Source organism: Dryobates pubescens, chromosome 18 (assembly GCF_014839835.1).
Source record: "Dryobates pubescens isolate bDryPub1 chromosome 18, bDryPub1.pri, whole genome shotgun sequence".
NCBI classification, from domain to species: domain Eukaryota; kingdom Metazoa; phylum Chordata; class Aves; order Piciformes; family Picidae; genus Dryobates; species Dryobates pubescens.
The window spans coordinates 23,317,947-23,344,834 of NC_071629.1; the positions used below are offsets into that span (position 1 = coordinate 23,317,947).

Consider the following 26,888-nt stretch of genomic DNA (forward strand, 5'->3'; position numbering starts at 1 on the left):
TCCTTATCTATGCAGAGGCTGTCTGCCAACTCCTCTCCTCCTCCCTGCATTCCAGCATTCAGCTAACGAGGAAAATTCTTATCTACTTGGTTATTCTGTTAATGAGAATTTTCTGTTCATCAGGACAAGGGGAGAGACTTGCACCTGGGAAAGAACAACCCCATGGAGCAGGATAGAAAGATCAACACTATGGGGACTGAGCTGCTGGAGAGCAGTGAAGGGGGAAAGGACCTGGGGGTCCTGGTGGATGGGAGGCTGACCATGAGCCAGCAATGAGCTCTGGTGGTCAAGAAGGCCAAGGGAAGCCTGGGGTGGATCAGAAAGGCTGTGGTCAGCAGGTCAGAGAGGTTCTCCTCCCCCTCTGTTCTGCCCTGCTGAGGCCACAGCTGGAATACTGTGTCCAGTTCTGGGCCCCTCAGGTCAGGAAGGAGCTCAGGGAACTGCTGGAGAGAGTCCAGCACAGAGCCACAAAGATGCTGCAGGCAGTGGAACATCTTCCTCAGGAGGAGAGCCTGAGGGAGCTGAGGGCTCTGGAGCTTGGAGAGGAGGAGCCTGAGGGTGAGCTCCTTGCTGGGGATAAAGCTGTGCAGGGGCAGTGCCCAGAGGCTGGAGCCAGGCTCTGCTGGGGGATGCCCAATGCCAGCACAAGGGGCAGTGGTGGAAGCTGAGGCAGAGGAAGTGCCATGGACACAGGAGGAAACATTTTGTCCCTGTGAGGGTGCCAGAGCCCTGGAGCAGGCTGCCCAGGGGGGCTGTGGAGTCTCCTTCTGTGGAGATCTTCCAAGCCCACCTGGCTGTGCTCCTGTGTGAGCTGCCCTGGGTGACCCTGCCCTGGCAGGGGCCTGGACTGGATGAGCTTTCAAGGTCCCTCCCTGAACATTCTGTGACTCTGTGATTCAGTGAACTCACAACCAGAAGAGGCTTTGCCATGTCCTGTTGATCATGTCCTGCTAACACAGCAGTAGTGTGGCCAGGAGAACCAAGGAAGTGATGGTGCCCCTGTACCCAGTACTGCTCAGGCCACACCTTGAATACTGGCGTCAGTTTTGGCTCCCTCACCCCAAGAAGGACATGGAGGGGCTGGAGCAGGTCCAGAAACAACCGAGCAACCAAGCTGGGGAAGGGTCTGGAGAAGAGGGCTGGGGAGGAGCAGCTGAGGGAGCTGGGGGGGTTCAGTGTGGGGAAGAGGAGGCTGAGGGAAGACCTCATAACTCTCTACAGCTCCCTGAGAGGAGTTGGTGGCAGGGTTGGTCTCTGCTCAGGTGCAACAAGTGACAGGACAGGAGAAAACGGCCTCAAGTTTTGCCAGGGGAGGGTGAGGTTGGATATGAGGAAAAAATCCTACCCAGAAAGGGTTCTCAGGCATTGGAACAGGTGCTGGAGTCCCCCTGCCTGGAGGCGTTTCAGAGCTGCCTGGATGTGGTGCTGAGGGCTGTGGTTCAGGGGTGGTGGCTCAGCAAGGGTGGTGGACTGGGAGCTCTGGGTGAGCTTGGCCTTGATGACCTCAAAGGCCACTTCCAGCCTCAACAGCTCTACGATTCTGTGATCCTGAGCTTCAGAAACTATCCAAATCTGCAGGGGGGTTGTTTCCATAAGCACTGAAGTTGACTCCTTAACTCCCCCAAGCAGTTCTGCTGCGTGCTTTGGGGCTTCACTTTTCTTTCCTCCCTCCCTCCCCCCCCTTCCTTCCCCCCCTTCCTTCCCCCCCCTTCCTTCCCCCCCCTTCCTTCCCCCCCTTCCCTCCCTCCCTTCCCTCCCTCCCTTCCTTCCTTCCTTCCCTCCCTCCCTTCCTTCCCTCCCTCCCTTCCTTCCTTCCTTCCTTCCCTCCCTTCCTTCCTTCCCTCCCTTCCTTCCTTCCCTCCCTTCCTTCCCTTCCTCCCTTCCTTCCCTTCCTCCCTCCCTCCCTCCCTTCCTCCCTTCCTTCCTTCCCTTCCTCCCTTCCTTCCCTTCCCTTCCTCCCTTCCTTCCCTTCCTTCCTCCCTTCCTTCCTTCCTTCCTCTCTTCCTTTCTCTCTTCACTTCATGTGGCACAGAAGTCTCAGCTTAGCTAGAAGCTCTCTTGCTCCAGTGCTGGGCAGGGGCTGCTCTCAGGTTTGCTGCACAGCAAATTAGAAGATCACTTCCAATTGCATGCCCTCAGCAGCAGTGAACAGAGCCTCTGCTTGGCTTTGCTCTTTCTACACTTTACCAGTCTTAGCAGTGGGAGCTGTGCCCACAGGCAGCTCTGCTTCTCATGCCTGCAAGGAACCAGCTGGTCTTCCCCACTCAGGACCTGTTAGCCTTGATGAGAAGATCCTGCAGCCTGACAAGAGCTGCACTCAATGTCTGGGACAATAAATGAGGAGGAATCATCTGGGGAGAAAGCTGGCTGCTGCTCTTCTGCTCAAGGCCACACTGTGATGTTTCCAGGCAAGAGAGAGTTTGCTGTTTGTGCAGCAGATCTTCAGCTGTGGCTGCTTACAGAAATACAGAAGGGATTGGCTTGGAAGGGACCTCAAAGCTCAGCCAGCTCCAGCCCCCTGCCACCAGCACAGGCTGCTCAAGGCCTCATCCAGCCTGGTCCTGGAAACCTCCAGGCAGGAGGCAGCCACAGCCTCCCTGGGCAGCCTGTGCCAGAGTCTCCCCAGCCTCACTCTCAACAATTCCTTCCTCATCTCCAGGCTCAGTCTCCCCTCTCCCAGCTCAAAGCCATTGTTCCTCATCCTGGCACTCCCAGCCCTTGTCACAAGTCCCTCCCCAGCTCCCCTGCAGCCCTTCAGGTCCTGGCAGGCTGCTCTGAGGTCTCCATGGAGCCTTCTCTTCTCCAGGTTGAACAGCCCCAACTCTCCCAACCTGGCCCCACAGGGGAGGTTCTGCAGCCTCTGCTCATCTTGGTGGCCTCCTCTGGAGCCCCCCCAGCAGTTCTATGTCCCTCTTATGCTGTCCTTGTGCTGACCTTCCTGTCCTGGTGCCCGTTTTCCTTGTGGGTGGGCTCTGAGCAGCACTGCCATGGCTGAGGCCCAGGATGCTCCTGGGCTGCTAGCCGGGCTGCCCCAGGCAGGCTGCCAGAAGGTGACTGCATCGCTGCGCAGAGTGCTGAGTGCTGCACTTCTGGCACTCAGGGAACAGACTTCTGCAAAGCCTGGGGCTGCAAACACTGAGCTTGCTGCAGACACTGAGCTTGCTGCAAACACTGAGCTTGCTGCAAACACTGAGCTTGCTGCAGACACTGAGCTTGCTGCAGACACTGAGCTTGCTGCAGACACTGAGCTTGCTGCAAACACTGAGCTTGCTGCAGACCTGCAGAGAGTCTGAAACGAGTGCTGAGCCCAGGCTGCTGAGCCCAGGCTGCTGTGCCCAGGCTGCTGAGCCCACGCAGCTGTGCCCACGCAGCTGAGCCCACGCAGCTGTGCCCAGGCTGCTGAGCCCACGCAGCTGTGCCCACACAGCTGTGCCCAGGCAGCTGTGCCCAGGCTGCTGAGCCCACGCTGCTGAGCCCACGCTGCTGAGCCCACACTGCTGAGCCCACGCAGCTGAGCCCAGGCTGCTGAGCCCACGCAGCTGAGCCCACGCTGCTGAGCCCACGCAGCTGTGCCCAGGCTGCTGAGCCCACGCAGCTGTGCCCAGGCTGCTGAGCCCAGGCAGCTGTGCCCAGGCTGCTGAGCCCACGCTGCTGAGCCCACGCTGCTGAGCCCACACTGCTGAGCCCACGCAGCTGTGCCCAGGCTGCTGAGCTCACGCAGCTGTGCCCACGCTGCTGAGCCCACGCAGCTGAGCCCACGCAGCTGTGCCCAGGCTGCTGAGCCCACGCAGCTGAGCCCACGCTGCTGAGCCCAGGCTGCTGAGCCCACGCTGCTGAGCCCACGCTGCTGAGCCCACGCAGCTGTGCCCAGGCTGCTGAGCCCACGCAGCTGTGCCCACGCAGCTGAGCCCACGCAGCTGTGCCCAGGCTGCTGAGCCCACGCAGCTGTGCCCACACAGCTGAGCCCAGGCAGCTGTGCCCAGGCTGCTGAGCCCACGCTGCTGAGCCCACGCTGCTGAGCCCACGCAGCTGAGCCCACGCAGCTGTGTCCACGCTGCTGAGCCCAGGCTGCTGAGCCCAGGCAGCTGAGCCCAGGCAGCTGAGCCCACGCAGCTGAGCCCAGGCTGCTGAGCCCACGCAGCTGAGCCCACGCTGCTGAGCCCACGCAGCTGAGCCCACGCTGCTGAGCCCGTGCAGCTGAGCCCGTGCTGCTGAGCCCAGGCTGCTGAGCCCAGGCTGCTGAGCCCACGCAGCTGAGCCCACGCAGCTGAGCCCAGGCTGCTGAGCCCAGGCTGCTGAGCCCACGCTGCTGAGCCCAGGCTGCTGAGCCCAGGCTGCTGAGCCCACACAGCTGAGCCCAGGCTGCTGAGCCCACGCAGCTGAGCCCACGCAGCTGAGCCCACACAGCTGAGCCCAGGCTGCTGAGCCCACGCTGCTGAGTCCATGCAGCTGAGCCCACGCAGCTGAGCCCACACAGCTGAGCCCATGCAGCTGAGCCCATGCTGCTGAGCTTTAGCCATCAACTTCTCTTTCTCTCCATCCCCAGGTTCTCACACTGCTGCTGTTCTGATTCCCTCCCTTGCCCCAGCAGGGGGAACGAGCGAGCTGCTTTGTGGGGCTCAGTTGCTCCCCCAGCTTACACCATGAGAACAATGAGGAGCCAGGAACCCTCCTCTGCTTTCTCTGGTCTTTCCTCTCAGCAGCAGACAGCAAGTGTGCATTGCTTATTTATGTTGGGGTATGGAGGGGCAGAGGCCTGCTGACATGGCTTGGAGCAGGCTGAAACCCCCAGCTGGGTGTGGAATTCTGTCAGGAGATGCTCTCCAGCTTCACCTGCTGGCCAGGAGGTTTCTTTGGACTTCCACACCACAGCAAACCTCACAGGTTAATATTCTTGCACCTCTGCTGGAGCCAACCAGCTACCAGCTGTGCTTGAGGAGAGCATGGCAAAGAATTTTGAGCAGCAGAGAAACTTCTTGTCCTGCATGCAAGTATCTCGGCACTGCTTGTTGAGGGGAAGGCTGTGGGTGTCATCTGCCTTGCCTTTGGAAAAGCCTTTGACACTGTTTCCCTCAGGGTTCTCCTGGGCAAACTGCCTGCTGATGGCTTGGCTGGCACAGGCTCTGCTGGATAAAGCCCTGGCTGGCTGGACAGGCCCAAAGAGTGGTGCTCAGCGGAGCTAATGCAGGCAGTGGCCAGGCAGCAGTGGTGCTCCTCAGGGCTCAGTGCTGGGACCACTTCTGTTTCACATCTTTATTGATGACCTTGATGAAGGCACAGAGTGTGCCAGCAGTGAGTGTGCTGGTGGCACCAGCTGAGGTGCAGAGCTGATCTGCACCAGGGCAGGGAGGCTCTGCAGAGGGGCTTGGAGAGGGTGGATCCATGGCCAGCGTTCCCAGGAGGAGCTTCCACAAGGCCAAGTGCCAGGGCCTGCCTTTGGTCACAACAACCCCAAGCAGTGCTCCAGGCCTGGGGCAGTGTGGCTGGAAAGCTGCTGGCAGAAAGGGACCTGGGGGTTCTAAGGGACAGGCACCTGAACAGGAGCCAGCAGTGTGCCCAGGGGGCCAAGAAAGCCAAAGGCCTCTTGGCTGGGGACAGCAATGCTGTGTCCAGCAGCAGCAGGGAGGGGATTGTCCCCTGGCACTCAGCTCTGGGGAGGCCACAGCTCGAGCGCTGTGGCCAGCTTTGGGCAGCTCCATCCAGGAGAGATGTGGAGGTGCTGGAGCCAGGGCAGAGCAGGGCAAGGAAGTTGGGAAGGGCCTGGAGAAGGAATCTGATGGAGAGAGACTGAAGGAGCTGGGGATGGTCAGTGTGAAATAGAGGAGGCTGAGGGGAGACCTCCTGGCTCTCTACAGCTCCCTGACAGGAGGTTGTGGAGAGGCTGCTGCTGGTCTCTGCTCACAGGAATTAGTGACAGAACAAGAGGGAAGGGCCTCAAGCTGCAGCAGGGCAGGGTTAGACTGGACAGCAGGAAACATTTCTTCCCCTCAGGAGTGGTCAGGGGTTGGAATGTGCTGCCCAGGGAGGTGGTGGAGTCCCCAAGCCTGGCTGTGTTTCAAGGTGGTTTGGCTGTGGTTGGCTTGGGGCTATGGTTCAGGGGTGAGCCTTGGAGGGCAGGGTTCTGGGAGCTCCTCAGCAGCTCCTGGGGGGTTCACAGGGCTGTGACAGGTGGAGTCTTCCTCCTCTTAGTGGACATGGAGGGGAATATAGGAACTAAAGATGAGGAAGGGCAGAGGTACTTAGCACCTTCTTTGCCCCAGTTTTCAACAGCAGGACAGGTTGTCTGCAGGACAAGTGGCCTTCTGAGCTGGCAGATGGAGCAGGGAGCAGCACAGTTCCCCTGTGATCCAGGAGGAGGCAGTTAGAGACCTCCTTAGCTGCCTGGATCCCCACGAGTCCATGGGAGCGGATGGGATCCATCCCAGGGTGCTGAGAGAGCTGGCAGATGAGCTGCCAAGCTGCTCTCCATCGTTTTCCTCCAGTCCTGGCTCACTGGAGAGGTCCCAGAGGACTGGAAGCTGCCAGCGTGGTGCCCAGCCACAAGAAGGGCTGGGAGGAGGAGCCAGGGAACTCCAGGCCTGTTCAGCCTGACCTCAGTGCCAGGCAAGGTTGTGGAACAGATCATCCTGAGTGCAGTCACACAGCACTTACAGGATGGCCAAGGGCTCAGGCCCAGCCAGCATGGGTTTAGGAAGGGCAGGTCCTGCCTGACCAACCTGATCTCCTTCTATGCCCAAGTGACTGTCTGGTGGATGTGGGGCAGGCTGTGGATGAACTCTGCCTGGACCTCAGCAAGGCCTTTGACACCATCCCCCACAGCAAGCTCCTGGGCAAGCTGTCAGCCCCTGGCTTGGACAGCAGCTCTCTGAGCTGGGTTAGGAACTGGCTGGAGGCTGAGCCCAGAGAGTGGTGGTGAATGGTGCCACAGCCAGCTGGCAGCCAGGCACCAGTGGTGTGCCCCAGGGATCAGTGCTGGGCCCCAGCCTATTCAATATCTTTATTGATGATCTGGAGGAGGGCATTGAGTCCATCAGCAGTAAGCTTGCAGATGACAGCAAGCTGGGGGCAGGAGTTGATCTGTCAGAGGGTAGGAGAGCTCTGCAGAGGGACCTTGCCAGGCTGGGCAGATGGGCAGAGGCCAAGGGCAGGAGATTGAACACAGTGTCGTAGTTTGGGCTGGGTGCCTTCTGCCCCAGGGGTGTTTCCTGTGTCCAGAAGTCCATCCCAGTGGGTGGACTCAGGAAATTAGGTATTTCTACCATAATCCCTTGCACCACTATAAATTTTGCGGTGGGGTCTGGCACTTCCTCTTTCCTTCCCTCTCCGAGACTTGGTAACTGGGGGAGAGATCTCCCGGCCATGGGCCTGACTGGGCCCAAGGCCACAGGGGGATGGGCAGTCTCAGGCCTGGCCAGCTGAGACTAGCCCAGCAGAGGGAGGGGGAAGAAGGAGCCCTGGGGGTTTTGCATGCACCCTCAGGTGGGGATGGGATCTTTCTTTGTCACTGCGCTTTGGGTTTTCTGTAACATTCACTGCTTTCTATTTAAACTTTCATCACTTTTGCAATCCGTTTGTCTGAGTCGTTATTTCTGCCTGTGGTGGGGAGGGGATCCGCCCCAACCCATTACACACAGCCAAGTGCCAGGTCCTGCACTTTGGCCACAGCAACCCCAGGCAGTGCTACAGGCTGGGAGCAGAGTGGCTGAGAGCAGCCAGGCAGAGAGGGACCTGGGGGTGCTGGTGGACAGCAGCTGAACAGGAGCCTGCAGTGTGCCCAGGGGGACCAAGAAGGCCAATGCCATCCTGGCCTGCACCAGGAACAGTGTGGCCAGCAGGAGCAGGGAGGTCATTGTGCCCTGTGCTCAGCACTGCTCAGGCCACACCTGGAGTCCTGTGTCCAGTTCTGGGCTCCTCAGGTTAGGAAAGATGTTGAGCTGCTGGAAGGTGTCCAGAGAAGGGCAACAAAGCTGGGGAGGGGTCTGGAGCACAGCCCTGTGAGGAGAGGCTGAGGGAGCTGGGGTTGCTTAGCCTGCAGAAGAGGAGGCTCAGGGGAGACCTTGCTCATACTCCAACTCCCTGCAGGGAGGTTGTAGCCAGGTGGGGGTTGGTCTCTTCTCCCAGGCAAGCAGCACCAGAACAAGAGGACACAGTCTCAAGCTGTGCCAGGGGAGGTGTAGGCTGGATGTGAGGAGAAAGTTCTTCCCAGCAAGAGAGATTGGCCACTATAATGTGCTGCCCAGGGAGGTGGTGCAGTCCCCATCCCTGGAGGTGTTTAGGAAGAGCCTGGATGAGGCCCTTGGTGCCATGGTTTACTTGATCAGATGGTGGTGGGGGAGAGGTTGGACTGGATGATCTTGAAGGTCTTTTCCAACCTGGTTAATTATGTTCTGTTCTGTTCTATTCCATTCTGTTAGGGTCAAGATTTGAGAAACAGAAGATTTGTCAGAGTTGCTTGCTGGAAGATATCCAGGAGCACTTCAGTCTCTTTGGTGCATCTTCAAATGTCCCTGCTCACACCAGAGCAGCACTCAGAACTTCTCAGGAGTTTACTCTTTGTGCATGCTATGAACAAATGTGATTGGATGTGAGGTGGAGCCATAGAACCACAGAGTGGTGGGGACTGGGAGTGACCTCCAGAGATCACCCAGCCCAAGCCCCCTGCCAGAGCAGGGTCACCCAGGGCAGGCTGCACAGGAACACACCCAGGTGCACTTTGAAGATCTCCAGAGCAGGAGACTCCACAACCTCTCTGTGCAGCCTGCTCCAGGCCTTCAGCAGCCTCACACCAAAGAAGTTTCTGCTTGTGTTGAGGTGGAACCTCCTGGGTTCCAGTTCATGCCCATTCCCCCTTGTCCTATCACAGAATACCACTGAAAGAGCCTGGTCCCTTCTTGACACCCCCCCAGCTACTTACAGACATTGATCACATCCCTCTCAGCCTTCTCCTCTCCAGACTGAACAGCCCCAGGGCTCTCAGCCTCTCCTCATCACACATGTTCCAGTGCTTTCAGCACCCTTGGAGCCTCCATTGAACTCTTCCCAGCAGTTCCCTGTCCCTCTTCAGCTGCAGAGCTGGACTCAATACTCCAGATGTGGCCTCACCTGGGCAGAGTAGAGAGGGAGGAGAGGGTTCTACCTGCTGGGCACACTCTTCCTGATGCCCCCCAGAACACAAGGACACGTTGGCCACAAGGGCACAGAGCTGGCTCATGATGAACTTGTTGCTCACCAGCACTCCAAGGGCCTTGTCCATGCAGCTGCTCTCCAGCAGGTCCCCTCTCACCTGTGCTGCTGCAGGAGGTTGTTCCTCCCCAGGGGCAGGACTCTCCACCTGCCCTTACTGAACACCACGAGGCTCCCTCTGCCCAGCTCTCAGCCTGTGCAGGTCTCACTGGATGGCAGCACAGCCTGAGGGCTGTCAGCCACTGTCCCAGCTCGGTGCCATCAGCAGCCTGCCTGAGGCTCCGCTCTGTGCCTTCACCCAGGTGGTTGATGAAGATGTTGAACAAGACTGGAGCCAGCAGTGACCTCTGGGGAGCAGCAGTGGCCACAGACCTCCAACTGGACTCTGCACTGCTGATCACAGCCCTCTGGGCTTTGTCGTTTGGCCAGTTCTAGATCTACCTCACTGTCCACTCTTCTAACCCCCACTTCCTGAGCTGAGCTAGGTTGATGTCATGGCAGACAGTGCTGGGTACCTGCACTGGTGCTGGGGAATGGCTGAGAATTTGAGCAGAATCCTTAAGAATGTGCTGTGAAAGCCTGGCCCCTGCTGTCCTTACCCTAACTGCCAGTCTCAGCTGGAGAGAGAAGAAAAATGCTTTACCACTGTTTTAATGCTCAGACTATGAAGAGTCCTCTGAATGTAAGAAACAACAGCACTAAGAGCTGAGCTGAACTTGCAGAAGGCCTTTGAAGGGCTAAGAGCAGCTCTCTGTATGAAGCACAATTTCTCTGTGTACCCTGAAGGCTAGAAGGACAAAACCACCAACTGCTGGGAGCTGCAGAAGGTGTTCTGAAGCTCCAGAGTGTCCTGACACTCTCCTTTCACTGCAGACAGCCTAAGAATTCCTCTCAGCTTTCAGTTTTGGTCATTCCCATCCAGATTTCCACTTCCATAGCCAGAGAAATTCTGGCTTCATCCAGCTTAGGTCATGCTGCATGCACCCAGCTGAGGCATTCCAGTGGGCATCATTTCACTGCTGATTGTGCAGTCTTGGAGGGCAGCCTCAGCATGCCCAACTCACTTGGACTGGAGTAAAAGTGTAACACAAATTGCTTTCTGCTGATTGACTCCAGAGTAATTAGCCAGCAAATAGTCTCTTCAAAGGCAGCTGGAGGTTGGCCTTGGTTCTGAACACCAGTCTCTACTTCCCCAAGTCCTGCCCTGAAATTGTGCCAGGGGAGGGTTAGGTTGCAGATAAGGAGAAACTTCTTTGCTGCAGGAGTGGTCAGGGACTGGCAGAGGCTGCCCAGGGAGGTGGTGGAGTCCCCATCCCTGGAGGTGTTCCAGAAAGGATTGGATGTGGCACTTGGGGCCATGGTTTGGGGGCCATGGTGGGGTTGAGTTGGGTGATTCATAGATTCACAGAATGGGTTGGGTTGGAAGGGACCTTCAAGACCATCCAGCTCCAGCCCCCTGCCATGGGCAGGGACCCCTCCCACCAGCACAGGCTGCTCAGGGCCTCATCCAGCCTGGCCTTCAACACCTCCAGGCAGGAGGCAGCCACAGCCTCCCTGGGCAGCCTGTGCCAGAGTCTCCCCAGCCTCACTGCAGAGAACTTCTTTTCCAACTGAAACTATTCCATACCTCTAGGATTTCTGAAGAGGCAGCTTCCATTGTTTCCTGCTCTTTCAGTGGGGTGTTGAAGAGTCCAGCAGCCTCTGCCTACAGCCATGGCAAGAAGGAGTCATCATGGACAGATCCCTCCAGCCTCAGGAGAAGCTATTGGGCATTTCTGGCCCTTCTGCTATGAGTGAGCTTACACACTCCATGATGTCCCACCCAGAAGGGGGCTACAAGAAACTGGGGAGAGACTTTGTCAGGGAGGGATAGGGACTGGGGGGATGGAGCAAAACTAGAAGTGGGGAGATGGAGATTGGCTGTGAGGAAGAAGTTGTTCCCAGGAGGGTGGTGAGAGCCTGGCACAGGCTGCCCAGGGAGGTGGTGGAAGCCTCCTGCCTGGAGGTGTTTGCAGCCAGGCTGGAGGTGGCTGTGAGCAACCTGCTGTGGTGTGCCCCCCATGGCAGGGGGGTTGGAACTGGCTGATTCTATTTCCATCCTCATCTGCATTCTGGCTGCCTGTACACAGGGAGGGCAAACCTTTCTCTTAGCCTGGCCTTTCAGGTGGACAGATTAATGTCACCTGCCTGTGGACACAGAAAAGCACACAGATGGATCTCTGCAGGACCAGTTCAGAAGTAAAGGACAGCTGGGTGGCAGTGTGCATCCTCCTTTGGAATCACTCCAGACCATGGAAGGTTTTCAGCTGTGCTCTTTTGAATGCCCTTTGAAAATCTATAGAATCAGCTGGGGAAGCTCATTGCTCAGCTCGAGCCTGGGGAGGGAAGAGCGTGGGGACACTGTGACATAAGGCACTGAAAAGCAGAGGTGGAGACCTACACTGCATTCCTGTGGTGGGTTGATGCTGGCTAGAGGCCAGGTGTCCACCAAGGGTGCCCACATCAGCTCTCAGGTGGGGAGGGAAGAGAAAACACAGTGAGGTCTTGGTGGTCAAGATAAGGACAGGGAGAGCTCACTCCCCAGTTGCTGTGCTGGGCAAAAGAGACTCAACTCAGGAAACCTGGTTGAATTTATCACCAAACCAATCCGAGTGGGATGGTGAGAAATAACTGTAGATTTAACTCCTTTCTCTCATCCCTCCTATCTTGCCAGGCTTAACTTTACACACAGTTTTGCCTTCCTCCCCTCTCTGCAGCAGCACAGGGGGACAGGGATTGGGGCTGTGGTCAGCTCATCAGACATTAGCTTTCCCACTCCTTCCTCCACGGGAGGAGAACTCCTCATGCTCTTCCCAGGCTCCAGCATGGGGCCCTCCCACAGCAGACTGGCGCTTCTCCAGTGAATCCTTCTCATGGGCTGCAGTTCCTCACAGCCTGCTCCAGAGTGGGTCCTTTCTATGGGCTGTAGTCCTTACACACAGCCTGCTCCAACGTGGGTCCCTTCTCTTGGCTGTAGTCCTTACACACATCCTGCTCCAGCTTGGGTCCTTTCTATGGGCTGTAGTCCTTACACACAGCCTGCTCCAGCCTGGGTCCCTTCTCTTGGCTGTAGTCCTTACACACAGCCTGCTCCAGCTTGGTTCCTTTCTATGGGCTGTAGTCCTTACACACAGCCTGCTCCAGCTTGGGTCCCTTCTCTTGGCTGTAGTCCTTACACACAGCCTGCTCCAGCTTGGGTCCTTTCTATGGGCTGTAGTCCTTACACACAGCCTGCTCCAGCTTGGGTCCCTTCTCTTGGCTGTAGTCCTTACACACAGCCTGCTCCAGCTTGGGTCCCTTCTCTTGGCTGTAGTCCTTACACACAGCCTGCTCCAGCCTGGGTCCTTTCTATGGGCTGTAGTCCTTACACACAGCCTGCTCCAGCTTGGGTCCTTTCTATGGGCTGTAGTCCTTACACACAGCCTGCTCCAGCTTGGGTCCTTTCTATGGGCTGTAGTCCTTACACACAGCCTGCTCCAGCTTGGGTCCTTTCTATGGGCTGTAGTCCTTACACACAGCCTGCTCCAGCTTGGGCCCTTTCTATGGGCTGTAGTCCTTACACACAGCCTGCTCCAGCTTGGGTCCTTTCTATGGGCTGTAGTCCTTACACACAGCCTGCTCCAGCTTGGGTCCCTTCTCTTGGCTGTAGTCCTTACACACAGCCTGCTCCAGCTTGGGTCCTTTCTATGGGCTGTAGTCCTTACACACAGCCTGCTCCAGCTTGGGTCCTTTCTATGGGCTGTAGTCCTTACACACAGCCTGCTCCAGCTTGGGTCCCTTCTCTTGGCTGTAGTCCTTACACACAGCCTGCTCCAGCTTGGGTCCCTTTCTATGGGCTGTAGTCCTTACACACAGCCTGCTCCAGCTTGGGTCCCTTTCTATGGGCTGTAGTCCTTACACACAGCCTGCTCAAGCTTGGGTCCCTTCTCTTGGCTGTAGTCCTTACACACAGCCTGCTCCAGCTTGGGTCCCTTTCTATGGGCTGTAGTCCTTACACACAGCCTGCTCCAGCTTGGGTCCTTTGTATGGGCTGTAGTCCTTACACACAGCCTGCTCCAGCTTGGGTCCTTTCTATGGGCTGTAGTCCTTACACACAGCCTGCTCCAGCTTGGGTCCCTTCTCTTGGCTGCAGTCCTGCCAGCAGAGCTGCTCACCCTGGGCTCTCCTCTCCCCAGGTGTCTGCAGGTCCTGCCAGGAGCGTGCTGGAGGTTGGGCTTCCCAGGGTGGCACAGCTCCTTTTGTGCAGCAACCTGCTCTGGCATGAGGTCCTCCATGAGCTCCATGTGGAGATCTGCTGCCCAGGCTGCAAGGGCACAGCCTGACACCGTGGTCCTCACCGAGGTCCTTACCATGGTCCTCCCCATGGGCTGCAGGGGAAGCTCTGCTCTGTTGAGGAATGGCTTGTAAAGACATGGTTCTATGGAATTATGGTTTGAACAAGAGCATGTAGGCCGCACTCCATCTTGTTATTTACTGCTCACAGTAAGCTAGTGTGTTGATGCAGCCAGGCCACCGTGGCCTTGTAGCTGTGCCTGCAGCTGCCTGCAAAGGATAACAGGATACCAAAGCAAGGTCACTACGCCCTTACAGGCGATAACAAGTAAAGAAGAATGTAAAACAGAATTCTTGTGATTATCTCATCAGGATGGGAAAGCAGGATGTTTAACCGCAGAAGGTGGGGCTGGCAGCTAGGCTACGGTATATAAGAAGTGTCTGATGCTCAATAAAGTTGGATTTCGTGGATCATATTGATCGTTGCCGACCCCTTCTTGCGGCAAGTGGCGCCTGGAACAGGGACCCCACAGAGAGGGTTCGACCGGGACCCCACAGAGAGGGGCCGACCCCACAGAGAGGGTCATAGACTCACAGAGAAGTCTGAAGGTTCCTCGAGGGTTAAGTGTACGGTCGTGAGCGCGGAGGCAAGAAGTACCGGCCCGGGATAGCAGTACCGGAGGCTGTTCGTTGACCCACGGAGAGGCAGAGAGTTCGTTGACCCACAGAGAGGCAGCGAGACGACAGCCTGGGAGCCGAAGACGTTGTAACCTGGAACTGCTTGGGAACTGTGCGCACAGGTACTAATGTATGATGGATAGGCAGGCAACGTGTGATTTACTTAAGTGCTTTTTAGAAAAGCGGGGCTCTAAGTTAGATGTTAAAAAGGAATTGGAGCCTTTGTTGGAATGTGCTGAGAAGTTGGGGTATTTCGGGGATCCCAACGATGTTTTTGATAGACTACGGTGGAAGGAATTAGGACAAGATTTATGGATGAAAAGTATAGACGATGATAAGGCTGCTAAGAAGAACAGTAAGCCATGGAGAGTGGTTATGGTAACATTCGATCAGCATGCTGCAGAACAAAAAGCTGCTATTCAGGCACGGCAAAAATTATCGGCGGGCCGACGGCAGCTTGGGCGGGCCAGTATCGGCGGGCCCGAGGAAAAGAATCGGTGAGCTAGACTTGGCGGGCCGACGGCAAACTCGGGCGGGCCGGCATCGGCGGGCCTGAGGAAAGGAGCGGCGGACACTGACGGGTAACAGCTCGCGGCAGTGAAGTTCGCGGCCGTCGGTGAATATGGAAGGAGAGGCAGCGCTCTCCTTATTGCAATGCTTTTTAGAAAAGCGTAAGGCGCAGATATCGCCCGAAGTAATTCCTGGGCTTTTGGCCCATGGATCCGCTTTAGGGGATTTCCCGAGCGGAGATAGTTGTCTTGATGACACTTGTTGGAGAGAATATGGAAACAGACTGTGGGACTGGGTCACTATCAAGCTGCAAAAGCCGTGGCAAGAATGCATAAACTGTGTTAAAAAATATAAACTAGAACAGCGAATGGCTGCTGCAGTTACAGCAAAGTTCTATCTGAGTTGCAGCCGGACGATGTGTTTCAAAGTATCGGCCGATCGACCGGGGCCGCCCCCGATACATCTTCGGCGGCCACATCGCGTTTTGCCAGCTGCCACCACATCGCGTTTGCACCCAGCGGGGAAAAAGCCGAGAAAAGGCAGCTCGGTGCGTTCGATCTCGTTCATCAACACCTTCCTCTGATATCGCCAGCGAGGGCTCGGATTCGGAGACAACAACACCGGCAGCGAGGAATTCAAGCAGCGTCGACTTTGTTTTACGGCCCCTCTGAGAAACAGCGGAGCGCTTGGGGGCTCGCGGTGACGGCGTTCTTACCACCGCACCCCGCCCGCGACGGCTCCGACCAAGGCAGTACCGACTGACGCACCACTGATACCGGCAGCACTGACAGCAGCGGCAGCACTGACAGCCAGCAGCGGCAGCACTGACAGCCAGCAGCGGCAGCACTTGACAGCAGCGGCAGCACTGACAGCAGCGGCAGCACTGACAGCAGCGGCAGCACTGACAGCCAGCAGCGGCAGCACTGACAGCCAGCAGCGGCAGCACTGACAGCAGCGGCAGCACTGACAGCAGCGGCAGCACTGACAGCAGCGGCAGCACTGACAGCCAGCAGCGGCAGCACTGACAGCAGCGGCAGCACTGACAGCAGCGGCAGCACTGACAGCAGCGGCAGCACTGACAGCAGCGGCAGCCCAGTGGCGGCCGCTTGCCCGGCCCCCCACCTTTTCCCCCGCAGAGGCTCGCACAAGCGACCCCTCTTCCCAGTGGCTTAGCCGCAACTCTGCTCTGATTTAAAGCAACAGTGCCTAATTTTCTCATTCCTGGTTGTAATGTCTTTCAGAGATTTGCTATTTAGAGTTTTGCTAAGTTTTTGCAATAGAATGATGAATGGTATGCATTTAGTACTTGTGGGTAATTGATGCATAGTGGTTGTACTGAGGTGTGAGTACTTAGTGATGAGTTCACCTTATGAGATTTTCTTTTGTTCGAACCTTCTTGTCTTTGTTTTTTGTGTCTGCCTAGGCATTTCAAAGGAGGCTCCATGTAATATTGTAATAATGTTAAGGTTTGTAGCAAATAGGTATTCATTTTCTAAGGTATTCTTTAGCTAATGTAACGTTTTTAGATTTCTTTCTTAGACATAGACTACAAAAAAAATTTAAAAAAAACAAAGGTGTGTGAACAAAAAGGTAACAAGTGCAAAGAACAAAAATTTTAAAATGGTAAAACAAAAAAGGTATCAAGTGCAAAGAAAAAAGTTTAAGCATACAAAATATAACAAAAGTACAAAAACTCTGGATACAAAAAATAGAGTACTAAATACCAGAATAGAGTACTAAATGACAGAGTAATAAACAAGAAGAGCAACAATAAAATAAAAATATTAAAACCAAAATATGACAAACTAAAAAATCATAAGGATTGCTGACAAAATAGCTGTTAACAAAACGTAAGAATTGCTAGTAATAAATAAAAATAAGGATTATCAAGACTACTAGATTAAAAGAAAAACTCCGTAGAAAGAAGACATCAAGAAAGTTAAAATGCACAATAATAATAAAAGGAAATTAATAGAAAAGCAGATTACAAAATATAATAAAAAAGCAAAAATACAAATAAAATAGAAAATAGATTAAATGAACTAAACATGCAAAAAGAATGTAATTGAAGAATATAAGATCAAACAAAGATTAAATACTAGATAAAAAAAAAGGGGGTTAAAATAAAAGGGGGATTAGAATAACAAATTAAAATACAGGATTAAAAATTATAACAACAAAATACAAATAATAATTAGGAAAGTGGACAAGAAATAAATTTTAAAAGCGAATGACAAGCAGGCGCCTCAAGCCTTCTTTCCTGCTACCTGAGATCATCGCAATAAACAACGGCAGAGGAATCAAGACCATGAGGACACAGCATCTGCCCATGAAGCTGAACATCGATCATCTGGGATCACACACGTCATTCAGAAGAATGCACATGGCACCACGTGAATTAGGACTGAATATTATGGTTGTTTGATAACTTTGTCTTCTCTTTTGTTAACTAAGTGTGCCTCTGACTGCAGACATCCTAGGGGGTAAAGTTTCATCTTTACATTTCGCCAAACAAAAACTGAACCAAAACAAAAACAAACAACAAACAAACAAAAAGGGGGAAAATAGAGAGAATGCCCCCATAGCAGAAAAAATTAGCTCATGGTAACCCTAGAAGTGCTGTAACCCTCTCACCATAAGACACTCAGTCAAAATCCAGAAAGATGATAATATGATTGACTCTTGGTTACGCTCCATGTTTGGTAATTGGTCCAGCTGGCTAGGACCTTTGGTTAAAGAAGTTGTACGTTTCTTACTTATTGGTATTATAATTATTATAGCTGCCCGTATAATTTTTGGTTGTATCACGAAACAAGTTAATTGCACTATCGAATCTCTTGTAGGAAATGTAGATATTATAGAAGAATGGAAAAAGAAAAAGGGTCTGGAAAACTGTACTACCTTTTCTGCTAAGGACTTGGAACGCCATAGAACGCAGTGTATATAATTGAAATATTTGTCAAAGGAAAGGTGATAAAAGATGGTTATAATCTGTGTCTGTAATTTTAAGATGTATTATGAAAGTCTCTAGGATGAACAAAAATACATTGTTTTGTGTAATTTTGTTGGGCAAAGCAAAGAAGCTCTTTTTGCTCTTGCTGTTTTCCTGCAGATTTCTGTCTGTGAAGCTAGAGCCTGGCCAGATCTACCTTTACAGTTAAAAGAAATCTTGCTGCCATTGAACATTTTATGGTTTTTGATCATCCTAAAGACAGTAAAAATGCAACATGATAGACAATAGATTATATAGTTGATAAAGAAGTTTAGTGTTTTAGGTATTGTGGTGTTAAGTTTGATTATTGATAAGCCTGAATGTATTATGTAGAGTTGTATAAGGCCTTATTTGCATTAAAGAAAACGGGGGAATTGTTGAGGAATGGCTTGTAAAGACATGGTTCTATGGACCTATGGTTTGAACAGAGTATGTAGGCCAGGCTCCATCTTGTTATTTACTGCTCTCATTAAAGCTAGTGTGTTGATGCAGCCAGGCCCCCGTGACCTTGCAGCTGCCTTCAAAGGATAGCAGGATGCCAAAGCAAGGTCACTGCAGGAGATAACAAGTAAAGAGGAATGTTAAACAGAATCCTTGTGATTATCTCATCAGGGTGTGAAAGTAGGATGTTTAACTGCAGGAGGGGGGTTGTCAGCTGGGCTGCTGTATATAAGGACTGTCTGATGCTCAATAAAGTTGGATTTTCGTGGATCATATTGATCGTTTGCGACCCCTTCTTGCGACAGCATGCAATCAATTCAGGGTCTTCCAGCACTGAAAGGTCAATGTGCCAACAGGCACTGCGGGCTCAGCAGCACAGCCATGGCCAGGAAATGTCCCAGGAGCTGACAGGCACTCCAAGACCTTTAGCTGGCATCCATGCAGCCATTCATCACCATGCTCATCACTACCTCCTGTCACACAGGTCAGCCTAGGAAGACACCAGCAAAGAGCAGGGATCACAGAATCATTGGGGTTGGAAAAGACCTCCAAGATCATCAAGTCCAAACAGCAACCAACACCACCTACAGCCCCTTCTGAACAGTCCCTCCCCAGCTGCCTGCAGCTCCCCTGCAGATACTGAAATGCAGCTCTGAGGTCTCCCTGGAGCCTTCTCTTCTCTGGGGCTTCTCTGGAGCCCCAACTCTCCCAGCCTGTCCCCACAGGGGAGGTTCTGCAGCCCTCTGATCATCTCGGTGGCCTCCTCTGGACCTGTTCCAGGAGCTCCAGGTCCTCCTTGTGTTGAGGATGCAAGGCTCTAGGTGGGGTCTCCGGTGGCCCTGGTGGCCAAGAAGGCCAATGGGGTCCTGGGGGGGGCTTTCAGAGGAGTATGTCCAGCAGATCCAGAGAGGTTCTCCTTCCCCTCTGCTCTGCCCTAGTTTCAAACCATTGTCCCTTGTCCTATCCCCACAGCCCCTTCTGAACAGTCCCTCCCCAGCTGCCTGCAGCTCCCCTGCAGATACTGAACTGCAGCTCTGAGGTCTCCCTGGAGCCTTCTCCTCTCCAGGCTGCACAGCCCCAACTCTCCCAGCCTGGCCCCGGAGCAGAGTCGCTCCAGACCCCTGATCATCTTGGTGGTCTCCTCTAGACCCTCTCCTTCAGCTCCATGTTCCTCTTGTACTGGGGGCTCCATATCTGGCCCCAGCCCTGCAGGTGAGGTCTCCCCAGAGTAGAGGGGCAGGATCCCCTCTCTCCAGCCCTGCTTTGGCTGCAGCCCAGGCTGCCCTTGGCCTTCTGTGCTGCCAGTGCCCATTGCTGGCTCCTGTTCCAGCTTCTCCCCACCAGCACCCCCAAGTCCTTCTCTGCAGGGCTGCTCTCCATCTCACCACCCCCAGCCTGGGCTGAGATGGAGAGCTGCCCTGACCCAGATGCACTTCACCCCCTTGAAGCTGCTGCTCCTCTGGGGGCTCTGAGGGTCGTGGCAGCAGTCCCAGTGGTTAGGTTTCATTTTCCCTAAAGGCTGGAAGTTTAGAAAGTGAACAAACTTAGGCCCTGAGATGGTTTTTTTTTTCCCCAGAAGGACAGTTTGGGAGATCAGGAGTGCAGCCTGAGGGCTTCCCATGCTTTCAGCTGCACCAGGGCACAGCCAGAGGAGCAGCAGCAGCCACTGCTGGTGCCAGGAAGCTCCTTGCAGATGGCACCAGCCGGGCCTGAGCCTGCAGCATCCAGAGGCAGCGGCACGCAGCGGGGAGGGGCGACACCGCCCCGAGGGATGGCTGGGGCAGGGACGGTGCCTGTGGGCACTGCGCCCCTCGGCCCTGGGCACTTTCTCAGGCACAGTTTCCCCAGGGCCCGGCTCTGCCTGCTCCATCTCAGGATGAAGATCCTGAATACAAGGGTTGCACACCACCTTCTGCCCCACATCTCTGCTTTCTTCATCCAATTCTTCGTTACCATTGCAGAACATTTCGGCACACGGCAGGGCACAGCTGCCTCAGTCTCAGAAAGGTGTCCAGAGGAAGGGTTACCATAACCCAGACCGTGTGGTGTCACAGAGCAGGTCCCTTCTCTCTCTCATAGCATGCTGTGGGCTTGAGAAGCACCTAGGAGCATGCTGGGCATCTGTTCTTTCAGGTTAGAATGGCTGGGCAGAGGTGACCCTCATGGAGTTCAACAAGGGCAGGTGTGGAGTGCTGCACCTGGGGAGGAGCAGTGCAGGCAGCAGTGCAGGTGAGGGGGGACCTGCTGGAGAGCAGCTCCATGGAGAAGGCCCTTGGAGTCCTGGTGGGCAATAAGTTCTCCACAGCACAGCCACCTGCCCTGGGGGCCAAGAAGGCTGAAGCTGTACTCGGGTGTGTTAAGAAGAGTGAAGCCATCAGGTGAAGGGAGATTCTCCTCCCCTTCTACTCAGCCCTACTTAGACCACATCCAAAATATTGTGTCCAGTTCTGGGCTCCCCAGTTCAAGAGGGACAGGGATCTGCTGGAGAAAGTCCAACAGAGGCTATGAGGCTGATGAAGGGACTCCAGTCCGTCTCCCTAATGAGGGAAGGCTGAGAGAACCGAATCTGTTCAGTGTGGAGAGGAGAAGGCTGAGAGGGATCTGATCAATGTCTACAGACAACTGCAGGGTGGCTGCCAGGAGGATGCAGCCAGGCTCTGCTCAGGGACACCCAGTGACAGCACAAGGGGCCATGGATGGAAACTCAATCGCAGACATTCACCTCAACAGGAGGAGAAACTTTGGTGGGAAGGTGCTGGAGGCCTGGAGCAGGCTGCCCAGAGAGGCTGTGGAGTCTCCTTCTCTGGAGACTTTCCAAGCCACCTGGATGTGTTCCTGCGTGAGCTGCCCTGGGTGACCCTGCTCTGGCAAGGGCTTGGACTGGGTGATCTCTGGAGGTCCCTTCAACCCCTAACGTTCTGTCATGCTGTGGTTCTGTCTATTTTGTTGATAGAGATCAGAGACAGACAGACAACCACCAGGCACAGCCCTGGTACTGCTGGGCCAACAGAAACGGTGTTCAGGTCACTGCTAGAAGATGGCATGGGTGTGCAGTCCTGAAAAGTGAACAACAGAAGTGATGACTTCTGTGCAGGAGGGCTCAGGTGGATGTGCAGTGGAGCAGCCTTCCCGGAGAGGAAGCCTGTGGTGCTCGTGCCGAGCAGCATGTCAGGTGTGCTTGCAGGGCAGCAGATGACTCAGTCCCAGAGCACTCTTACATCTGCATTCTCACACGTGCCCAGAATTGATCAGGGCACAAGATGCACTTTCCCTAAGTGAATTAGCAGGAACCAAAGGGAAGTGGAAGTCCCTGCACACTGCTTTGAAGACTCAGTACTGCTCAACGGCATCCTGCTAGCCTTCAAGAGCAATTAGAGAGGGGGACCAGAGCAGAAGAGGTTCTGGAAGACAGAGACAGAGGCAGGAGACTGAGAGAGTGGCAAAAGATGCTGTAAGGAAACACAGCACAAGGCAACAGTTCAGTACCAGGCACCAGCTCTGCAGCCCTGCTGCTTTATTGGAGTTCTCTTTTCCTTCACCTGCAGAATTGACTCAGTTTTGTAACCATGAATTACAACATCTTATGTTAGCACTGGCACAGGCAGCAGGGCACACTGCTCCGCATCATATCCCACTGACACACTGAATCGCTGACGCTGACACTGAATCACTGGTTGGTGCTGCTTTCATGGCGCCCAGAGGTCTCTGACAGGGCTTCGCTGCCGATGGTTTCATAGTCCCCAGAGGTCTCCGACAGGCCCTTCCCTGGCCTGTACTGACAGATGTGAGGGCATCGCCCCTCGCTCATGAGGTTGGTTTGGGTGCACCTCTTGTTCATAAGGCTGGCTTGGGCCCACCATGGGGCTGGCTGGAGTCCACTTCTCCTTCATGGAAGTCTCTGTAGATGAGGAAAACCACAGGCGCTTCCCTTCCTACACTCACGAATGTAGTGGCCCTTGTCGAGGCTAAATCTCTCTCCCTGGGATGTAGCAGAAAATCCCCCCCTCTGCCCCCTTTCTGTCATAATCCTTCTCTCTAAGCACAATGGTGACTACAAAGACTAAACAGCATTCTGTACTATGCTTATTCTAAACTATTGACTTATGCTAACACTAGATCCTAAATCCTAAATCCTACAACCTATGAACTCACAACAACTTCTTCTATTTAGATATCGTTCAACAAACCTATTCTGCTTACAATTCTCTAATCACAAACTTGTACCTATTCATCTACAGCTATTTCACTGTTACCAACGCTTATGAAATCCTTACTTATCCTACTTTATCTTACTTCAAGCACTATCACTATTGTCTACTCTTAAGATCTATTCTTACCAATTGCAGTCATCTCCTATTGCATCTCAGGGCCCAGCCTGGCACTGGCAGCAGGGCACACTGCTACTCCTCATCTTCCACAGATATGCAGCAGCAGAAGGCCGTGCGGAAACCTCTGCCCAGCCTGGCCAGGCCCTTGGGCATCCTGCTGGCCATGCGTGCCCTGAATCACTGCCGAGGCCGGGCCTGGTTGATGCTGCTTTCATGATGCCCAGAGGTGTCTGCTGGGGCCTTGTTGGTGCTGCTTTCATGATGCCCAGAGGTGTCTGCTGGGGCCTGGCTACTGCTGCTTTCATGGTGCCCAGAGGTGTCTGCTGGGGCCTGGCTGCTGCTGCTTTCATGGTGCCCAGAGGTGTCTGCTGGTGCCTGGTTGGTGCTGCTTTCATGGTGCCCAGAGGTGTCTGCTGGGGCCTGGCTGCTGCTGCTTTCATGGTGCCCAGAGGTGTCTGCTGGGGCCTGGCTGCTGCTGCTTTCATGGTGCCCAGAGGTGTCTGCTGGGGCCTGGCTGCTGCTGCTGTCAGGATGCCCAGAGGTGTCTGCTGGGGCCTGGCTGCTGCTGCTGTCAGGATGCCCAGAGGTGTCTGCTGGGCCTGGCTGCTGCTGCTTTCATGGTGCCCAGAGGTGTCTGCTGGAGCCTGGCTGCTGCTGCTTTCATGGTGCCCAGAGGTGTCTGCTGGAGCCTGGCTGCTGCTGCTTTCATGATGCCCAGAGGTCTATGACAGGGCTTCGCTACTGATGGTTTCACGGTCCCCAGAGGTCTCTGACAGGGCTTCAATTCTGAGTCCTGGCTGCTGATGGTTTCATAGTCCCCAGAGGTCTCTGACAGGGCTTTGCCTCTGAGACCTGGCTGCTGATGGCTTCATCGTCATAGAGGCCTCTGAGAGGGCTTTGCTTCTGATGGTTTCATAATCCCCAGAGGTCCTCTGACAGGGCTTTCGCTGCTGATGGTTTGATTAAGTCCAGAGGTCTCAGCTGGGATCTCATTGCTGCTGCTTTCATGTTGCTGTCTCGGTCTGGAGAGGGAAGGAGACTCAGTTCTTTTGAACATTCCCGTGTTGTGAAAATGAAAGGCACAAAGGGTGCCAAAAAATATCACAGCTAGGCTATTGATTACATCCATAAAGTGGATGGATCAGAAGGAGAGAGGGAGAAAATAGAGAGAGAGAAGAGAGAGAAGAGGAATTCTATTACCACACCCCTCACGCCCCCCAGACAGTTTGAGTCTGTGGAGGAAAGGTGCTGCAGGAGATGTTGGCTCTGTAGAGAAAGGGTGCTGAGGCTTTGGCTGGAGAAGAGATGTGGTCCTCTGGGCAGCTTCTTCAGCTCCATGAGTTGCAGCAGGCGGAACTTAGGACACGGAGAGAGGGTTCAGTCTGTTCCTTCCAGGCTCCACAGCCTCTTTTCCTCGGAGAAGCATTGTCCCGGGCTTTCCCTTCTCAGGTGCTTTCCTTCTCAGTGGCATTGTCCTTCTCCTGTGTTTTCCTTCTTCTGTGTTTTCCTACTTTATTCTATGTATGTATGTATTCCTTCCTCTTCATTTTTCTCCTTCTGAGCCAGTAGTGGCTCAAGTCTTTTATAGAGATTTTTAGTCCTTAGGTATGTGTCCAAGCATTGTGCCTCAGGAAATCAGGGGCCAGGAAGTCATCCTTAGGTAAGTATCCAGGTATCATTCCCCAGGAAATCTTTCTGTGTATTGCTGTGTGTTTGGGCAGGGGTCAGAATGGAGGGGGGAGGGGGCCTCTGCCTCCTCCTTCTCCATCTCCTGCCCACACACTCATCATAGATCAGGAAAGAAGTGGTGAATGGATTGTGTCACCATCCTCCCTTTCCAGGGTACTTGATGGGTGGAGATGATGTTGTCTTATGAATATTGCCGAAGGTGGGCTGGGTCCATTGTTGTGAGGCCAGCTGTGGTCCAGTGAGCAATGTTATCTTTGGACCTTTCAAGAGTCCTTGGAGTGGCTCTGCCCAAGACATATCATCTATTGTCTGGGTAAGCAGCAAACGATTTTATGTTTGTTGAGTCAGACCAGGAGAGACAAGGTTTTAGTCTCTGACAGCAACCCGTCAATCAAAGATAAAAACAAGAAGAAAACAAAGGAGAAGAGAAGAGAAGAGAAGAGAAGAGAAGAGAAGAGAAGAGAAGAGAAGAGAAGAGAAGAGAAGAGAAGAGAAGAGAAGGAAAAAAGAGAAGAAAAGAAGAGAAGAGAAGAAAAAAAAAGAGAAAAGAAAAAAGAAAGGAAAAGAAAACAAAAAAAAAGAAAAGAAAAGAGAAAAGAAAAAAAGAAAAAAGAAAAGAAAAAAGAAAAGAAAAGAAAAAAGAAAAGGAAAAGAAAAAGAAAATAAAAGGAAAAGAAAAAAGAAAATAAAAGAAAAGAAAGAAAAAAGAAAAGAAAAGAAAAGAAAAGAGAAAAGAAAGAAAAGAAAAGAAAAGAAAAGAAAAGAAAAGAAAAGAAAAGAAAAGAAAAGAAAGAAAAGAAAAGAAAAGAAAAGAAAGAAAAGAAGAAAAGAAAGAAACGAGAAAAGAAAAAGATAAGAGTTTTAAAACATTTTTTACAACAGACATCAGTTTTGATTGGCTAATGGCACAAATCTGTTGTAGACCATCATTAGACACCAGTTGCATATTGGACAGTCCATGTTGAATCACTGTATATAACTGGGACCTACACAAGGTGAAAGTAACAATACTAACAAAATAGAACAAAATGAATACAGGTAATTGCACAAGGTGAAAGCATCCTTGTTCCTCCTGGAGGCCAGGAGAACAAACCCATACCGCCCCACCCCGTCAGTCCTTCAGTTTGGAATTGAAGTGAGAGCTTCCTTCCAGATCTGAATGCATCTGCGGGGCTATGGAAAGTTCAGTCCTTGGTGAGATGTCTTCTGTGATGCAAAAGTTGAGAGGTCTTCTATATTGTAACAAGACAAGTCCTTCTGACACTACATCAGGTAGTCTTCAGCATTAGAACTTAAATACGAAACACAACTTTAAAACATACAAAACTGCTTTTTCCAGGTTCCCCATACAGAGGTTCTCAGAGCCACCCTCCAGGGTGATATCCCTGACAGAGTTCGCTTCATTACTTTGGATGGGCCTGTAAGTATCGTCGATTGTTTCGGGTTCCCTCAAAGCCAAGCTAAACACAAACAAAAGCTTTTTCCCAAACCAAGTACAATTTTTTTTGGTGATCTCCTGACTCACGCTTCACCCCCCACTCACCCCCGAGAAGTGAAGCCCTTAGTTGCCCCGGGGGGCATACCTCTCCCCTCCCCAAATGGTCCCACCAAGAGGGGAGCAGTGGCCTCAGCCCTCTCTTTAGGCTCGGGCCAGCAGTTCACAAGGATTTCTAATTGCCTCATGGCTACCCCATCGACCACTTCTTTTGAAATACCTTTCTTCTGACCCACCCCCCACCAATATTGCCGGGTATTAAGTGTTCCCTGCCCCTAGCCAGGTGCCTACTAGGAATCCGGCACAACTGGCCTTGGGGGCTTGGTGGGTGAATCATTGTCACATGTCTGAAGCCTCTAGCTTGAGGGGTTTTATTTTCCTCAGGTATACTATACTGCCTGGCATAGTCTAGTAACTCCCTTCCCACTTCCCACGTCCATGGCTTCAAGTCAGGCTGGCTCCCTCCAGGTGTTGAATTTTCCCTTAGGGCACCTTGCATCCTGGAAGAAAGTGGGGTGATGAACAGAAAATTCTCATTAACAGAATAACAGAGTGGATAAGAATTTTCCTCTTATTAGCTGAAATGCTGGAATGCAGGGAGGGGGAGAGGAGTTGGCAGGCAGCCTCTGCATAGATAAGGAATAGCAGGATTTTTCAGTGATTTACTTCTGTTAGTCTTAGACAAGATGGTCTTTTGTACTAGATAAAGGACACCTGGGTGATCTGTATACTTCTGCTGTTTTTAGATAGATAACCTTTGTATAGATAGGAAGCATCTGGACTTTTCTGTGAAATATTGACATACCTCTGTCATGACAGACAGAGAACTTTTTGTATAAAGGTTTGCCCCAAACTCTCTGAAGGTACACAGGTCTTTTGCAATGATTCTACCTGTGTCAGGCGCCGAAATAGAAGCATAACACAAGAAACTTACTGAGTCTCTTGTGTATCTTTCTCCAAGTCGGGGGTATCAGCTATTTCTTCTTGGAGCTGGATACCTCTTATTTTAAGCGAGTCAGGGAGACCCCTGATCAAAGGAGTCATTCTGTTTGCATCCACCAGGAGAGAAAGGGGGGATTCAAAATGATGCTTTAGTTCTCTTTCATAGATCATTTGCAGGCATGCAGCCTTTTGCACATTCTCCATTATCTGATTCATCCCTCCCTGCAGAACTACAGGTTCCCCTCTCTCCTTTGGATCAAAGCCCCCTGCCCAATAGGCAGCTCGCTGGGTAAGGCTCCAGGGTCCACTTCTGGTTTTC

At 53.1% G+C, this 26,888-nt stretch overlaps 1 protein-coding gene across 1 annotated transcript in view; it reads left to right on the forward strand.

The window, feature by feature from the left end:
- LOC128898080 (glycerophosphoinositol inositolphosphodiesterase GDPD2-like) overlaps positions 1-26,888 on the forward strand; it is a 39,443-nt gene that overhangs the window by 11,892 nt on the left and 663 nt on the right. The window lies entirely within an intron of this gene.